Source organism: Ictidomys tridecemlineatus, chromosome 3, assembly GCF_052094955.1.
Source record: "Ictidomys tridecemlineatus isolate mIctTri1 chromosome 3, mIctTri1.hap1, whole genome shotgun sequence".
In the NCBI taxonomy this organism is placed as follows: domain Eukaryota; kingdom Metazoa; phylum Chordata; class Mammalia; order Rodentia; family Sciuridae; genus Ictidomys; species Ictidomys tridecemlineatus.
Genome location: NC_135479.1, coordinates 24,910,707 through 24,928,581, shown reverse-complemented (window position 1 = coordinate 24,928,581; position 17,875 = coordinate 24,910,707). Strand labels below are relative to the sequence as shown.

Genomic DNA, 17,875 nt, shown 5'->3' with positions numbered 1-17,875 from the left:
ATGAGAATACAACTGTGGTATTAAAGATGTCTTTGAAGAAATTATGTGCATTTTGTGGAAAGCCCAAATAGGATTTTGTAGATAAATAGGGTATTTATGTGGGTCCATGTCACCCACATAAGATTATTATAAACTTTTTGCAAAAGAGCTTCTGAAATGCCACTGGTCTCTAGGAGATATGGAACAGCTGACCATGGTTATCAATGTTGATGCAGCCAGAACTGCCCACCCTGAGCTCAGTTCTGGCAGACTTGCTAACTTACAAAATCAGGTGATCCCAGCAGCTCTCCAAGAGGCAAGAAACATATCTGGGACTGAACCTGAGCAAGAATGAGGACACCAGCACAAGTAAATTACACAAGCACGCAGACCCCATGCCCCCAACCACATAGCTCTGGTACCTCTCCTATAGCTTGCATGTAGGGTGCCCACATGGAAGGTGAGAATCCTTTATGATCACCTGAAAGAAGGAAAAAAGCAGAGCATGGTTCACAGGAGGGCTGGCCCAGTGGATGCCAGCTGGGAACAGACCCTGCTGCTCAATGCTCCTGCTCAGATTGTCCTGAGGTACAGGATATGACTTGATTGGTAGGTCATAGGCTTGAGAAAGAAAGATGGGAATGTCAGAGATAAGGAAGTCAGGCAAAGAGACAAGTGGATGTGGATGAGAGCGGGTGTGGAGGGTGAAGGTCTTTGCACCACACACTAAGGTCCATCCAAGAGCAACCACCATAGAAGATGCACCACATAACTAAGTAGACAGAATATCTAGGTCAGGGGACATTAGCCAGCCTCTGAAGATCCCCGCCAGTATTCAACCATGGGGCTCCACCCTGATGGCCATCATTCCTCAAAGAGATCAACTAGCACACGATGACAGGTGATTACATTGTTCAACTTGGTACTCCCACTATGGCAAACTGCAATGGTAGAATATGGTTTGCACTGCTGAAACTCCCCAGTTTAATACTCATTAAAACATAAAGCTGTAACTGGGCCCAATGGCATGGGCTTTCACTCACCTAGACTCACCTTGATACTGCCAACCAACTAGCCTATAAGAGGCGAATGTCACACACCTGATAAGGGACCATCATTCCTCAAAGTGATCATGTAGTGATTACATTGGATGTCAGCATCACTATCTGCTATAGTTTGAACGCATGTGTCCCTCCAGGGTCCTTCTGTGAGAACCTAAACCCCCAGATGATGGCATTAAGAGGTGGAGTCTTTTGTGAAATGATTAAGTTATGAGGACTCCAGCCTCGTTAATGAATTAGCGCCCTTATAAAAGGGACCGAAGAGAGGGCCCCAGCACCTGTGGTCTTTCTGGGTGAGGAATAAGCATTCATTCCCACCTGAGGATGCAGCAGCAAGACCCCATCTTGGAAGAAAAGAGCAGCCCTTACCAGCCACCAAGGCTGCACACCTCCAGGCCTCCAGAACCATGAGAAATGTCTGTCCTGTATAAATGGCCCCCACTAAAGTGTTTTGTTACATCCACCCAAGCCGAGTCACCATCTGAAAGCTTATAGAAGAGGAGGAGTAGTGGCAATAATCCCCCACTCCCAAATCACTTGTTTCCAGGAGCCTGACCTTGGTACTGAGGTCTTATCCTGTGACATCCTTTAACCTGGACTTGTCGTTCAAGGACAAGACCCATGAAGAAGAAAACCATATTTGGAGTCAGAACTCTGAGCTGGTAATCTATGCTGCCCACTGATGTCCAGTGAGCATCAATAGCCACAGATGGCAATAAGTCACTTTTTGTAATGTTGTCAGTCGATGACAGGAACAGTAATCACAGAGTGTGGCCAGGCTGGGGGGTGCAGGTGACAGATTAATCCAAAAAAGACTTTGGCCGAGAAGTCTTCCCTTTGAGTAAATGAACAGATGATATTTGGCGTGGGGATGGGAGGCCCTGGAAATTCAGTACAAAAGCACAGGCCCCTGTCCGTAGGTCCCACATGTGTGAAATGACCAAGTCAAGCCCTGAAAGGGATCAGAAGTGGAGGAATGATAGATCTATCAATCAGGGTAATGAGGGAAGCTGCCCTGGAGTCAGGAATATTGAACTGAAAAAATGAGAACAGTTGGTATTCAGCATGTGAGAATTACTTCTCTGGCTTTCTGGTTGCGACTCTGTGACAATCAGTTTAGGAAACCACGCAGCTGCTTTGACTGATGCATTAAGGTCACAGCTGGGGTTTTCCTCGCACCTGGGCTCCAGGTGAGAGGGTATTCATTAGTGGAGGCCAGCATCGTGGTGGATGAACACGCAGCCAAGTCGCTGGGACAGTGCCAGCCTAGGGCAGGCCTGGAGCAGTGGGACTTCTCCAGAGCAGGAATGTAGGAGGCGGGGGTGAACCGTGGTGGCCTGGGTTAGCAAATAACATCCCAGACAATCTGAGACCACAGAGCAGTGCTCACCCTGGAGATCTGCAAAATTAGAACTTCAAATACCAGCTAGTTACAAATTAGGACTCCTTTATTTACCTTCCTAGCCCGCAGGGGACCACATCTTTCTGCCCAGGTCACCATGGCAAGGAGAATGAATAGAATTAGGCCTGTTGGGAGGATGCAACGTGTTTGGGTTGGGCCTGGTAACACCCACACCCACTGTGTTGAGTGAGACAACTAAGGGCCTTTTCAAAGGAGGTGGCTTTTTCCATCTCTTGGTGATCCAAGTTTCCCAACCCCAGGGAAGGTCAAGGGGAGAAGTGGGAACTTGAGCTGAGGGGACTAATTGCTGAGAGTCTGAAAACCCCACCAAACTTGGAGTCCCACTTTAGTAAAATGTCCCCAAAGTTGAACCATGGTCTGGGGCTGTAGCTCAGTGGTAGAGCACTTGCCTGGCATGTGTGAGGTCCTGGGCTCGATCCTCAGCACCACATATAAATAAATAAAATAAGGGTGTTGTGTCCTTCTACAACTAAAAATAAAGTTGAACCACAGGTTGTAGGATTGATTGACGGGGCATTATCAAGTGCAAAGACTGGTAAAACCCTCCTCAGGGCCTTCTGCCTGCCCCAGACCAGCCCTGTCACCACCAGATGCCTCCCCTCTACTGCTCTGAGCCCATGCCACCCAAGGGCCTGTCCACATGCCCACCAGGCCTGGACCCAAGCTTGGTCTTTCTCTCCTCCTCTTCCTCCCTCTGCTTTTATTTTTTGGTACAGGGGATTGAACTTAGGGGCACTCAATCACTGAGTCACACCCTCAGACAGGGGCTCTCTAAGTGACCTGGTTTTCAACTTGTGATTCTCCAGCCTCAGCCTCCCAAGGCTCTGGAATTATAGGCGGGTGCCACCACGCTGGGTTCTAGACCATCTGCAGAACAATCACTAGGAGAAGCTAGTGCTCATCCTTTCTCTTGTGTGCTAGTATCTCTATTGCTCCTCTCCTTCAAAACGACTGGAAAATTCTGATGTGTTCATATGTTAAAGGAGTGAAGCATCATAGGAATTGATCCAAAAGAGAGCAGTAGGTCCAAACTCATTTTTATGGTAGCTGGGCGTGGTGGTGTGTTTCTGTAATCCCAACAACTCCTTGAGGCAGAAGGGTCACACATTTGAGGCCAACCTCGGCAAATTGGACCCTGTCTCTCAAAAGGGCAGGGCAGGCCCTGGGGATGCAGCTCAGAGGTAAAGTACCCCTGGATTCAACCCCCAACACCACCCCCCAAAATTCATTTTCATTGGATAGTCATTCTGTAATACCAGGGAACACAGCAAGTTTCCCTTCTGAGTTAGGTTTGTCTTGTGCTATGACATTTGCTTCCTCCAGGCTTCCCATGCCAGATGGCAGGGAGAAGGGACTCTGGGAAGCAGTTCCTCCACCAGTGGGTAAACCACACACAGAGTCAAGAAGCAGATGTTCTGATTCACCAGGATCGACTTCTGGTGCCTAGGAACAGACGGAAATGGAAACTGCCTCTCCTTCCTTGCCCAGGACAAATGGAACAGCTAACCAGACCACCTAGACCCTGGTTTCCACTGGGGTATGCCAAGGTCGGAAGCACTCAGACCTTTACTTCTGCTGCCTCCCACGGTCTGTCTGCACGGGAGGTTGTTTCTCACCTCGTTTCCCTACTGCCCAGGCAGGTCTGGCCCTGCCATGGGTGCTGGGGCTAGGCTGAACGTAATCCTTTCCCAGGCTTCTGCATGGAGGCCTGATTCCCCCACCCCTCCACCTTCAGGCAGCTTCCCCAGCAAGTCATCTCAAGGTGATAGAAAGTGACCATGTATGGAAAGAGCACCAGCCTAGAAAAGTGGGTTCTTGTCCTCTCTCCCAGCTCACCTTTCTGGGCCAACTGTTGATCCCCCAACACCCAGCTCAATCGTCACCTCCTCTGTGTATGATTCTTCCCCAAGCAGAGATGGTACCTGCCATGGTTCTCATCCCATCATTTAGAATTAGCCTTGAACTTGTCTTTTGTCCTATGATTTCCTCAACCAGAGAAAATGGTCTAGATCATCTCATGGTTCTAGATATTACATAGGGTACTCAATATGCAAATAAATAATTATGGAATCTCTCTAAAATGAGAGGGTGGGGCTAGATGATCAATGAAGATAACTCCCTTACTTAGGACTCTGTGATGAGCTGGGCTCTGTGGCACACACCTGTAATACCAACAGCTTGGTAGGCTGAGGCAGGAGGATTGTGAGTTCAAAGCCAGCCTCAGCAAATTATGTAGGTTCTAAGCAACTCAGCAAGAGCCTGTCTCTAAATAAAAAATATAAAAGGCTTGGGGATGTGGCTCCATGGTCAAACCCCCTGGGTTCAATCCCTGGTACCCAAAACAAACAAACAAAAAAAGAGTCTAGGATGTCCCTGCTCTCACTTCCAGGAATGGACCCTAATGTCTGAGAGACACAGAGAAATGAAAGACCCAGAATTCTTAAATCCTCAAATCAAATATGCTCGATCCAAGTGCCCCAGCCTTGGTCTCCAGGACATTAAGTATGTATGTACATGTATATGTTCATGGATATATGACTGTTCAACAGACAGATTTGGGGGTTAAATCCACCTCTCTTCCTACTGTGAGTATAGAACAGTCAGCTGAAGTCTGTCACACAGTGTCCCAAATGAGATGGGTACTTCTCAATAGGTAAGGAGATGAAGGCTAAGAGGATTGATCTGCTCAGGCACACAGGCTGAGGAGGGATCCAGATTCTCAGCTGGTGTTCCAGTTCCCCCTCTGGGTCACCCTGACCAGTCTAGGATTTGTGATCAACCACAGCAGGGTAACTGGCTGTTTCCTCTCCACACTGTTTGGGGCAGAGCAGAGATCTAGAAAGAGCTAGTTTTGATGTGGGACTTTTAAGCAAATGACACTCCTTGGTGTGGTCTGAAACAATGCCGAGATGTGTTTGGATTCTGGCTACATTATCCCTCCATAAAGACTGGAAATGAAGTGATGTCTAAATATAACCATAGAGGACACGTTCAGCAAGACCGGAGCAAGATGGCAATTCTGGGCAGGCAGTATGGGCTGATTTTGCCAAAGAAAACACAGCAGCCACACCCTGTTTTGCACAAACCATCATGTTCAGGAATGACTCTGGTGAGGGGGAGGAGTCTGTGGCAGATGGGGCGTGAGTCTGCAGCTATGGTCCTGAGAGGAAGACAGTGTAGAGCCACCACACGTGACGGACAGATAACAGCACAGCAAGAAGTGAGCCTTTATGTTGTACGAAATAATAATAATAAACGAACCTGACTGTGGGACAGAGTTTAAGGACTGTGAGTAGAACAAAGAACTCCATTTAGAGGTTTGAGACAGTAATAAAATCAAATCCACTTATCTCCACTTTCCAACTTTGGGCATTGAAAAAAAATCTTTAATATTAATTTATTTTCATGTGGTACTGAGGATTGAACCCAAAGCCTCACACGTGCTAGGCAAGCGCTCTACCACTGAGCCACAACCCCAGCCCTGGGCATTTGTTTTTAAACAGGCTTCATTCACTTTATTTTTCGTTTCTAAAAATCCTATGTTGACTGGGTACAGTGGTGCATACCTTTAAACTCAGTGACTCAGGAGGCTGAGACAGAAGGATCACAAGTTTGAGGTCAGCCTGGGCAACTTAGTATAACCCTGTCTCAAAATAAAAAAATGAAAAAGAGGTGGGATGCCCGGAAAGATGGTGCATCCCTATATTCACAGTGGCTGGGAAGGCTGAGGCAGGAGGATCATGAGTTCAAAGCCAGCCTCAGCAACTTAGCAAGACCCTGTCTCTAAATAAAAATTTTAAAAGCTGGGGCAGGGGCTGGGGAATGTGACTCAGTTGTTAAGTGCTCCTGGGTTAAATCCCTCATACTAAAAAAAAAAAAAAAAATAGGTGGGAGGTTGGGGATGTAGCCAGTGGGTAGAGCACCCACTGGTTCAGAACCAAAAAAAAAAAAAAAAAAATCTAGGTCATAGCCACAGCCTGGGTTTCCAGTGTGGATTTTTACAAGATGATAGATGAATTCCTGATATTGAGACTTGGTGACCATGGTTCCTTTCTAGAGGTTAGGGGTTAGGTATCTAGGTCTTTGAGATGTCATCAAAGAAGGTGTCCTTGACAAAGTTGCCCAGATGGGAGTACGGTCTGTGGGAGACCAACCTTACACGCGACTGGGTTACACTCCCCGGCTGGGTGCTGAGGCTCAGTCACAGAAATGTGGCAGAGCTTTCCCCACCCTTCTTGGGTTCCAGGGTCGGTGTCTCCTGCATGGGTGTGTCTTTCTACAGCCCCATGGGTGAAGCTGCGCTCACCTGTTCCTTTGTAATCTAACCCTTGCCCTGTTTAGGATAGAATCTTCCATGGAAGTGCCTTGTGTGTGTTCCCTTCTCTTCCTGTGCCCTTGGGTGTGGCCTACCCAGGTGTCAGTCAACCTGCTGACAGTGGACATCATGAAGATACTCAGCCCCCTGAAACCCGACCCCTTGCCTCATTTGAATAGCTTCCCTCAATAAAAGGGGTCAGAGCGTGCTCTAGCTCTCTCTCTTTCTTCGGACCCTTAAGGTTAGAGGAGCTGTCACAGCCACCCCAGAAGAAAAAGGTATTTGTGTCTCTTGTGTGTTTATTTCGTGCAGCCTAGTTATCCCAGTTTAACTGGAGTGACCCCTGAGCCTTTTAGTCTCGAGAACAGAAACCCAGCAACAGTCCCTGGCCAAGGTGTAGCAGTCATCAATACCAACCATCAGTAGCAGTTTTCTGAGCATCTGCTACAAGAAAAAAAAAAAAAAAGACCATAAGTTGGGCAGTGTTCTCTTGGCTGTGGTAGGTGTTTCAGGCCTCAACTAATCCCCATGTGAAAAAAAGAGTTAATGTTTTGGGGGTATGTGCTACTGCAGACTGGGGGCTAGCCACAGCCTATCTCATTCTCAGCATCCTCTGCCACACTGCAGGGAGAGAGCACTATTTACAGATGGGATCAAAGAGGTCAGAGTGCTGGTCCAAGGACACACAGCTGATAAGTAGCAGGCAGAGCTTGCATTCAGCCTCCCAGGATGGAGATGGCTGTCCCCTCCCATCCTGCATTACAGAATTGTAAAAATGAAAAGATGATGAACCAGAAAACACATCTTGAAAGAGGAAAAAAAAAGACGAGCCCAGTGGTGCACCCCTGTAATCCCAGCAATTTGGGAAGCTGAAGCAGGAGGATTTCAAGTTCAAAGCCAGCCTCAGCAACTTAGGAAGGCCCTAAGCAACTTTCTCAAGACCCTATCTCAAAAAAAAAAAAAAAAAAAAAAAAGCAGGGGCTAGGGATGTGGCTCAGTGATTATGCACCTCTGAGTTCAATCCCCGGTATAATAAATAAATAAACTAAAATAAAGAAAGAAAAAGTTTCATGAGTGTAGAGGGTGAGCCTGTTGTAGACAGCCCTGACCCCTTACACAGCCACCTGAAAGATCCTAGGCTAACGTGGCACTGATGGGTGACTCTCAGGACTGGATCCTGTGGAGACAGGGAATCTCCATACAGGAAACCACAGGAGCCTTCCAAGCACTACCGTGAGCAATTTTAGAAACAGGAATACAGAAGGGTCCAAGAGAAGTGAAGTCAAACCAGGTCTTTGGGCATTTCTGTCCCTTCCAAATGCCAGAAAAGAAAATGCCCTGGTGTCTATGTGGCCGGCGGTGAGGGGAATCTGGAGCAGGATGTCAGGCAAGGTTGTGCAGGTGATGTGTGGACCCAGTGGATGAGCTTCATTACACCCCGGGCTGGTGGAGACGTCTTTTATTAGAAACCTTTCATTTTTCTGGCATTTTCCTAATTGAGCCAAACCACTCTTGGCAAAAACTCTGGGTGTCCTTAGCCTAAGGGTAGATTTGATTTAATTTGAGGTGGGTAGTGGAGTGTTGGAAAAAGGGCCCGGGGCTGGGTGTCAAAAGTGGGGGGGGGGTGGCAAATTCCAGTCCTGGCAGGGCCATAACTAACGGTGGGGCCTCAAAAATCAGCCCCCTCTAGGGACCTTAGCATCCTCCTCAGTGGAAACGGAAGGGTTGATCCCTAGGCTCAGGACACGGCTTCCCCATCGGATGCCACAATTAGCCCTAAGGGACAGGGGGTTGTTGGCCCCAGGCCTAGGAACGCTGGAGACCCAACCCGGGGCAGCGGAGCCCCCCCCCCCCCGCTGAAATTGTCGCAGCCCCTTTCCCCGCTGGCTTAGGGCCCCCCAGTTGCCAACCCTCGGGGGAGCGAGTGTCAAGGGGGTCGTTGGTGAAAGACATCGCGCCCTCCCACCGCGAGCTGCGGTCGACGCTCGGGGACGCCCCGGACCTGGCGGGAGGGGGCCACAGCGGAGCTCGCGGGGCTCGGGGCTCTCCGTCCGCCACACACGTCCCCGAGCCCTGGGAGGGCGTCGGGCCCAGGGCGCGCCAGAGCCGGGACCGGGACGTGGCGCCTGCCGAGGCGTGGCCGGAGCTGGGCGGGGACCGCTGCCTGCGGGGCGCCGAGTCCCAGCCGCCGACCCACTCGTCCTTCCCGGACGTGTCCGGCTCCGCGCTCGCTGGCCCACAAACAAGGAAGCCCGGGAACGCCCGGCGGGCGCCGGGGCCGGTGCGAGGCCGGGTGCCGGGTGTGCCAGAGCCGCGCCTGGAGGGGCTGCCATGGCAACCCGAGCCCGCGCGACACGCCGCCCGGCACTCGCAGCGCAGAGGTCCCCGCGTCGCCCCCGCGTCGGGGCTGCGGAGCTCTGAGCTCCAAGACCAGCTCGTCGGATGCGTGTCCAGACATCTCTTTGGTCCTGGGGGAGGAGAAGAGATCTGTTTTCAGGAAGGGCCGGGCAGACAACCTGCCCCTCTTTCTCCATCCCTAAAGCCGCGCCAGCCTGTGCGCGAGGTGGGGAAGGCGCCCCAAATCCCCGATGGCACTGCGGCGGGGACAGCAACCTAGCAGAAAGGAGAGAATCCCCACCCGTGCACTGCCAGGCCCTGGAAGGCCCTGTTTCTGGGATCACAATTTGACAGGCTCATCTCCCTCTTTCTAGCTGCAGCCTCTGGAGAGGGAAAGGGGGGCTTCAGGGATCTCCAAACTCTAGGGGAGAGACCACAAAGGTTTGGGTTCGCGTTCCGGGCTCTGTGCTTCCTTTTGAGGGATGACTCCACCCTCCCCTCATGACTTCTCCACACAGCCCTCAGGGCACAGGACTGGGTGAAAAAAAAATGTGGGCTCTGGTTCTAGCTGGGCCATAGTTTACCGTGGGTACTAGGATTTGCACCCAGGGGTGCTAACCACTGAGCCACATCTCCAGCGTTTTTAGTACTTTATTTAGAGACAGGGCCTCTCATTAAGTTGTTGAGGCTGACTTGGAACTTGTGATCCTCCTGCCTCAACCTCCTGAGGTGCTGGAACTACAGGTGTGCACCACCGGGCCTGCCTTGTCTATCGCGGGATTTTGGCTTTAGTTTCTCTGCTTCAATCCATCAGGATTAAAGGCTAAGGACTAATACTCCGGCTTTCTCATTAATAAATAGAATTACAAACGACTCAAGTGTTTCCGTTTGTGTAACTTGAGCAAGTCCCTTCCCACTCTGGACCTCGGTTTTCCCATCTATTTAAGGATTAGGGGCTGGGGCTGTAGCTTATTGGCAAAGTGCTTGCCTAGCATGCGTGAGGCACTGGGTTCAATCCTCAGCACCACATAAAAATAAATAAAATAAAGGCATTCTGTCCATCTACAACTACAAAAATTAAACCTGCCTTCCAGCACTAATATTCCAAGGTTCACATTCACATACTTTATCTGCCGGCAACAGCCTGTCATAAGAAGTTAACTAATTATATTTGCCTCCCCAACAACTGTGCATTTAGTAGGTAGTCAAAAAGGTTGTTATTGAAATATAAAGGTCTTTTTGCCTGTCCCCTCTCAGCCAACAAACTCCTAATGATGACCAAAAGAAAGATGAGAAAAGTGACATGGTGATGCATCCCTGTAATTCCAGGGACTCAGGAGACTGAGGTGAGGCAGGAGGATTCAAATTCAAAGCCAGCCTCAGCAATTTAGCAAGGCCCTAAGCAATTTAGTGAGACCCTGTCTCAGAAAATACAAAGGAATGGGGATGTGGCTCAGTGGTTAAGTGCCCCTGGGTTCAATCTCAATCCTGTGTACAGAAAAAAAAAAAAAAAAAGGAAAAGAAAAAGAAAAAGAAAAAAATGAGCAGGTTTATCAACTTGATCAAAGATAGAACCTGTACATCCAGAATGGGATGGTGACTCCCAGTTCCTGAGGCTTGTGGGGCAGCAGAAATATCATAGACCAGCCACGTGCTGTGAACTGTAATCTTAGTGAGTTGGGAGGCTGAGGTCTGAGGATCACAAATTCAAAGCCAGCTTCAGCAACTTAGCAAGGTCTTGTCTTAAAATTAAAAAAAAAAAAAAAAAAAAGAGCTGGAGATGTGGTTCAGTGGTAAAGTACCCCTGCTTCAATCCCCAGAACAACAACAACAACAAAATCTCAGAACAGAAGCTAGCCCTCCTTGGGTGCTTCAGAACATGTGGCCTCTGGGAATCCTGATTCTTCCTTGTTGCCTGGCTTGTGGATGTATCAGAAACCATGGCTCCCATTTTTCCAGTGACAAACCTAAAGAAATGTCATGATTCGGCCACATACACACCACAAAATAAGAAATGGTAGATGCAATATCACTTTCCTCATTTGTTCAATGGAGATAATAGCAGTAATGGCAAAACCTGCTTTATGGGATTGCCAGATGTTTGCGAGACAAAAGAGATCAGTTTGTAAGGGGCCAGCTGCTAGTTGTTGGGCGCAGTGGCTGCGGCAGTAACACAGAGGCCTGGCATAGAACTATGAAAAGCCCTCCTTCCTCAGACATTTACATCCAGGTCTTAAACTGGGCTGGGCACTGGCCCTTGGACACACAGGATGAACAAGATACTATCTCTCTGCCTTGGAGGCACTGACAGTATGTGGGAGGGGGCAGCTGAATACACAGATCAGTACAATCTCTCCAGGCAGTTTTTTTTTTAAGATGAGCTGCCAGTGTTCTAACTCGGGCACCTCCCTGGGTGCTGCTGGGTGGATTTGTGGGTTTGTTTAGTTTTAACCTCTCTGCCATCTTGAGCAGCTCTTGCTCCCTTCACCCAGCTTGGGTGCCACATGTGAGAGAGAGGTCAGTTGGTCAGCTCCCTGGACCCCTTCTCCTTGGCTCTCAGGATGACCCTGAGTGACTTGGTCAGGTGGCAGTGGACACACTTCCTCGGAAATGTGCTCTCCAGCTTCTGACTGCTTCAGTTTCCACCTGTGCAGGGAGATCACAGCAGGCCGTCATACTCGGGTGTTGGGTATTTGCTTTGTCTTTGAACACGACTCTAAATGTTTTAAATTCATTTCTGAAATAAACTAACAATCATGCAAACATGTGGTACAAATTTCAAAAGGTACAAAGAATTCAGTGAAATTCAGTGAAAATGAAATCTTCCTCTCGCCCCCCACCCTCAACCCCCCTCCCCAGAGGAACCACTTTTATTCCTTTCTTATATATGTCCTTCCAGAAATCAAATGTTCTCTTCTAGGGATTTTCCCAAAGTAAAGTTTACCATGACTTGGTCTATGGACCACCTGGATCAGAATCACCCAGACTGCAATCATTAAAGTGGGGAAACTGGTTTGAAGAATTTGCCAGTGGGGCTGGGGATACAGCTCAGTTAGAGAGCTTGCCTTGCATGCAGAAGGCCCTGGGTTCAGTCTCCAGCCAGCTATCATGCTGGGGTGTGGAAGGTATTTCCAGATGTCCTTATTTCTAGATAAGGAGATTGACCAGGCCAAACCTGGTCAAATTCATAGCAGTCTAGAACCAGAGTTTCCAACACGTTCAGCTACACCAGTGTTTTGCAAGCCCTGTAGGTGTGCGTGTTGTGGAACCGTATCTGGGCACACAGAAGTGAATAATGAAAGCAGAGTTCCTCCTCTTGTTGATGTGGAGTGGGGTGGTGTGGGCAGAAGGTCCTCACTAAGCTTCCTCTCCCGCTGCCTTATTGAAGCCCTCCTTGGAACCCAGGGGTAGTAAGATCACAGACTCACCTCTTAGGTGATGTTCTAGAGGTGATATGAATTTAGTATTCACCAGGTCAAATTCAAGGACAGAAAAGAGAAATGGGCATCTCCTGCTCAACTCTTTTTATGTGAACCCTGGACTTCCCAGCACTTGCGATGCCCACCAGTCCTGCTCTATAGCCACAAGCCCATGAAAGGCTGTTACAGGAAGAAGGCAGCTTGTGGTCATGGGTCCCCAAGAAGAGAGGTGGCCTCTGGTGAGCATCCACCATCCCAATCAACTTCAGCATATTTATTAAGACCTCAGGGTACCCAGTGCATTAAACTCCAAGAAGTTTTAAGCTAGTCCTAGTCCCCACCCTCTGATGGCTCTCAGTTTAGCTGGAGAGAGATGTAAAAGGAAGTGATAATGACATTATGGCAACTGCCAAGCGAGGGTAAAGCGAGGTGGGTGAACAGATGAGTGGTCTCTTGGCTGGGCATGCAGGGGAGCAGAAGGATTGGGGAGGGGAGCAGAGCAGGGCGGAAAGGAATCCAGGTGACACAGCCTTGCAGGGGGAGCCTGGCCACTCTCCCTTGAGAGGAGCCTGGGAACAGCAGATTGGGGCTGAGCTTTATCCCAGCTTAAAGAACTAACCGGCTTGAGGCACGTGGGTTGGAGCTGAGGAGGATCTTCACGGTGGAAACTTCCATCCCTCAACCTGCTTCTGCCTGAGTCACAACTCTGTCCAGCCAGTAACTCCACGGGCTTCCGGCTCTGGCCACACACCGAGTCCCCACTGCTCCGGAACACACCACCATCAGGACACACCTGAGTCCCTGCTTTCCTGCACGACTGGATCCCTTGCTGTTTGCCCTCATGGCATTCAACACCTGGTCACCAAGTGTTCTCTCACAGGGCGTTGGTGAGAAGGGAATGTCCCCCTCATGCCTCGTGTTCTCCAAGGGACACATCATCATCTGGCATCTGTGAATTTCCTTGTTTCTGGCGTCTCCCATTGAATGTGAGCTCCCCGAGGGCCCAGGGCAGCACTGGACACAGAGGCAGACATGGAGGGACGGAGCGATTCTCCTTCCTGGGAGGAGGGGGCATTCGCCTTGGGCAGGAGCGTGGTCTCTAGCTTGGCAGAGTCCCGGGACAGTTTTACCATGCTGCGGGCAGTTGTAACAATGCAATTATGAATAACACCCCAAGGTGCCAGGTGCCAGGTTGAAACAGCTCCTTGAGGTGACCAATGAGGTGACCAATGAGGGGGGAGAGAAGGCCTGGCCTTGGAAAGGGAGCCCCACAGGGACTGGCAGGAGCAGGTGGAGGGTGTGGCTCCCAGCTCCCTGCCTGGCGCTTAGTCACCGCAGACAGCAAGGTCAGAACCTAGAGAGGCAGAGAGGAGTCTGTCCTCAGGATCAGAGTGCCCATGAAACTGCAGGCCAGGTTGTCTCCTCCTGTCCCCAGACTGGGTGCCCTTCACCTGTCCTTGGCTTCCCAGATGAATCAGCAAATTCCAGACTCTGGGGTTCATTGCAGTACATCCCCTGGGGCATATTAGAAGATCTTGCCTGACATTAAGTAATACATGTGGGAGAGCAGGAGGTTCAGAGACCAGCAGCAGCCTGAGGTCAAGGTCATCTAGAGCTGAGGCTGTGTCTGTCTGGAGCCTCCAGCCAAAGAGAGAACTGATGCTGGGAACCTGGGGAGGAGTGGGGTTCCCCAGCCTCAGCTGAAAACTAGTAGCTTTGGCTACAAACAGTTGCCAAGATGGTTTCAAGGCAGAAAATCCTCAGAGAGAAGGAAAGCAGCTGTGCCTTGCTCTGAGCCACCTCTTCTAGGAAAACTGAATGAAGAACGGGGCAGGAGCAGTGGTGCCCGGTAATTCGGGAGGCTGAGGCAGGAGGATTGCAAGTTCAAGGCCAACCTCCACAACTTAGTGAGACCCTGGGGATGTGGCTCAGTGGTAAAATGCCCTTGGGCTCAATCCCAAAAAGGAGAACAGAAGGAAGGACAGGGGTATGTCACACAGTGTACTTAGCTAGGCCATGGACTTGATGCTTTTCCCAGCACATCCTACCACTGTGCCATGTGGTTCTGACTACAGCTGTAGAAATCCATCCAGAACAGGGCAAGAGACTGTGATCCCACCCGACAGATGAGCAACTGAGACCCAGAAAAGACTCCAAACAGATGACTGTGGGCCGGCATGACCTGAGGTCATGTTGGCCACTCCCCAGCTCTCCGTGGCAGGCTCTGGACCTCTGGGGCCTCAGTTTCCACATCTGTAAAATGAGGATAGTGACACATGTGGGGCTGAGCGGTGAACCAAGGCAGTGTGTGTCACTGTCAGAGCAGCCTGACACATGGCTGCCCTTAGCCTGTCACTCCTGATATTTTTAGAGTATCTCACACTTTTTTTTATGTATGAAGTATCCACAGGGACCTGTGATGAAGCGTCTCCCCCAGGGGCAGGCCAGATGTCATTCCCCCAGCATCCTGTCCCTACTCTCTCCTGCTACCCTCACCCCTTCTAGAAGGTCACCCCAGGCTGGGCTCCCCTAACCCCGAGGAGCTCACGGCCACTGCTTGGTTCCCCCTCAGAGCAGCAGGGCTGCTGTGGCCAAGAGGGAATGGATCCCCCACCGCCCCGCCTATCATGTGGTCACCCAGCCTCGGCCTGCGGCAGGGCCTGGAGCCTGGAGGAGCCTGGCAGGCCGCCAGGGCTTCCTTGGGAGGACGCCCCGCCACACCCTCTGGGCCCCTCTATTCTAGGAGCTGTAATTTAGACAGCCTTCCCCGCCCCAGTTGCTATCTGGGGTAGCAGTCATGATTCCCCAGGGCCTGCCCACCCGCTCCGCAGCCTTTTCATAAACAGCTCCCAGGCTGCCCTGTTATCTTGGGCACCCTGGCTCGGGGAGGAGGCCCTTGCCACCTTGGAGATACAAATGAACTCCTCATCCTAGAGACAGGCTGGTTCAGTGTAGGCAGAGGTGGGATGGAGGCCTCACCCACCAGAGCCCAGTATAGCAGTCCTTGAACCTGATCCTGAAGCCTGCTGCTTGCGGTGGGGTACAGAGAGCTTGTCATTATCCCCACAACACCCTGGGGACTGGGTCAGTCTGGGCTGTGTTCTCTCCAAGGCAGCCGGAGAGTCATCAAAGTGTGTGTGTGTGTGTGTGTTTGCACACGTATTTGTGTTAATAATACCGAAGCATCAATAATACCAAAAAAAAAAAAATTGTGGCTCCCCACAACCTCTAGGGATGAAACTCAAAAGACCCTTTACTGTCTGCCTTTTATATCTCCTCTCCCACCTCAGGACCTTTGCACAAGCTCTGGTTCTCCTCAACACCATTTTCCTTCTCACCTAACTCCTATTTATCCTGAGGATCTCAGCTATAAGCCATTTCTCATGGACTCCTCCCCTGACATCACAACATATACACCACTTTCCCTGGTCCTCTCCCTGGCCCAGGATGGATGGCTCTCCTGACTTCACCAGAGGCACCATGTTCTTGCCTGTGCACTTGTCTACCTCCCTAGCCAACTAAAAAGTGCTCCCAGAGTAGCCCTTCCTAGCACCTGGAATATAGTAGGTGTTCAAGAAATATATTTTTTCTTTTTTTCTGATTTTTTTTGGGGTGTGGGGGTGGTACTGGTGATTGAACTCAGGGTCACTTGACCACTGGGCCACATCCCCAGCCCTATCTTGTATCTTATTTAGAGACAGGGTCTCACTGAGTTGCTTAGTGCCTCACGGTTACTGAGGCTGGCTTTGAACACACGTTCCTCCTGCCTCAGCCTCCCAAGTCGCTGGGATTACAGGCGTGCACTACCGCGCCTGGTTCAAGAAATATTTTTGAAAAAAAGGGTATGAATGAATCAGCAAATGATTCCTCTACCCCTCTAGGATGTCTGGTCTCTTAGAGGGTATTTGGCTACTTGATTCTATTTTCCAGGAAAGCCCAGGCCTCCCTGGTTCTCTAAGTACAACTGCAGGCTTCCCGGCACAGTCTGTCCATCCTGATCTGTTAAATCTGGTTGCCATGGTCATGGGCCTGCTGATGGGAAGCCTGGGAGCTCCCCTCTTCCCTCCCTGGAGGCTCTGAGGATCTTGTTGGACAAGGCAGACACCCTTGGGTTGAGAGGGAGGAGGGTGTGGAAGGGGAAGTCCCCAGGCCCTGAGTCACTTACAAGAAGGACTCTGCTACTGGGAGGGATGATGGGTGTGCACCAAGTCAGGTTCCTATTTTGAACTTTTTGCTGAAATAGAGATGCACTCTGTATACGGTTTGCCCTAAAGAGGGAAATGGCAGAGATCAACAACTACAGCCGCTGGGCCCCAGTTGGATTATTCTGTTGCTTCCATAAATAATTGGAGGACCTGTGAAATGTCAGTATCTCTGCATCCCGATTGCATCTCCCTCCTAACCTCTCATCCTGCAGCTAACCTTGAGTTCATCTTAGGCCTGCTCCGAGTGTGGACTGGGAAAATACGGCCGCCGGACTTGGCGCCACCTTCAGCCTCACTCCCCAGAATGGAGCCAGGGAGCCAAGGTGGAGGGCCTGGGCCTTCAGGGAGAGAACATGAGAAGTGGGGGACCCAGCACCCCACCGTCCCACTTCTAGAAGCTTCATAGTGAGTGACCACAGCCAAGTTTGGCAAGGACAATAAATCTAGTGGTAAAATATACAAGGTCCAGCCAGGTGTGGTGGGTGCACCCCTGTAATCCCAGTGACTCAGGCTGGAATTCCCAGTGCCACATGCACAAACAGCCCCCCAACACACACACACACACACATACACACATACACACAAAGCCGAGTCCCATGATCTAGCCGTGTCCCATGTCCCTCTCTTTTTGCCGTCATTCCCTCTGCCTGCATGCTCTTCCCCTCTGATCTTTTTTAAGATGGGGTCTCAATGGCTCTTGATGTGGCTCAGTGGTAGGGTGCTTGCCCACCATACTTAAGGTCCAGGATTCAATTGCCAGTACCTAACACAAAAGTAGGGGAAGGGTCTTGCCATATTTCTCAGGCTCATCCTGGGCTCAAGGGAATTTTTTTTTTTTTTGTACTAGGAATTAAACCGAGGGGCGCTTAGCCACTGACCCACACCCTCAGCACCCTTTTATTTTTAATTTCAAGACCGTGTCTCACTAAGTTGCTCAGGGCCTCACCAAGTAGCTGAGGCTGCCTTTGAACTTGAGATCCTCCTGCCTCAGCCTCCCAAGCTGCGGGGATTACAGGGCATGGGCCACTGCACCCAGCTTCCCCTCTGATTTCTATGTGGCTCATCTGCTTCCTCTTTGCTCGAATGCCCCCTTGTCACTTGGCTCCTCCCTGATCACACTGCTTAAATCAAACTTC

The 17,875-nt window shown here is 50.4% G+C and overlaps 1 long non-coding RNA gene across 1 annotated transcript; it reads right to left on the bottom strand.

The window, feature by feature from the left end:
* Positions 1 to 8,002: 8,002 nt before the first annotated feature.
* LOC144376064 (uncharacterized) lies at positions 8,003 to 14,898 on the bottom strand. Its single transcript, XR_013436106.1, has 2 exons — positions 13,154 to 14,898; positions 8,003 to 9,246 (listed from the first exon to the last, which is right to left on the bottom strand). It is a non-coding gene; the product is annotated as an uncharacterized LOC144376064 (long non-coding RNA).
* Between the last annotated feature and the right edge of the window lie 2,977 nt (positions 14,899 to 17,875).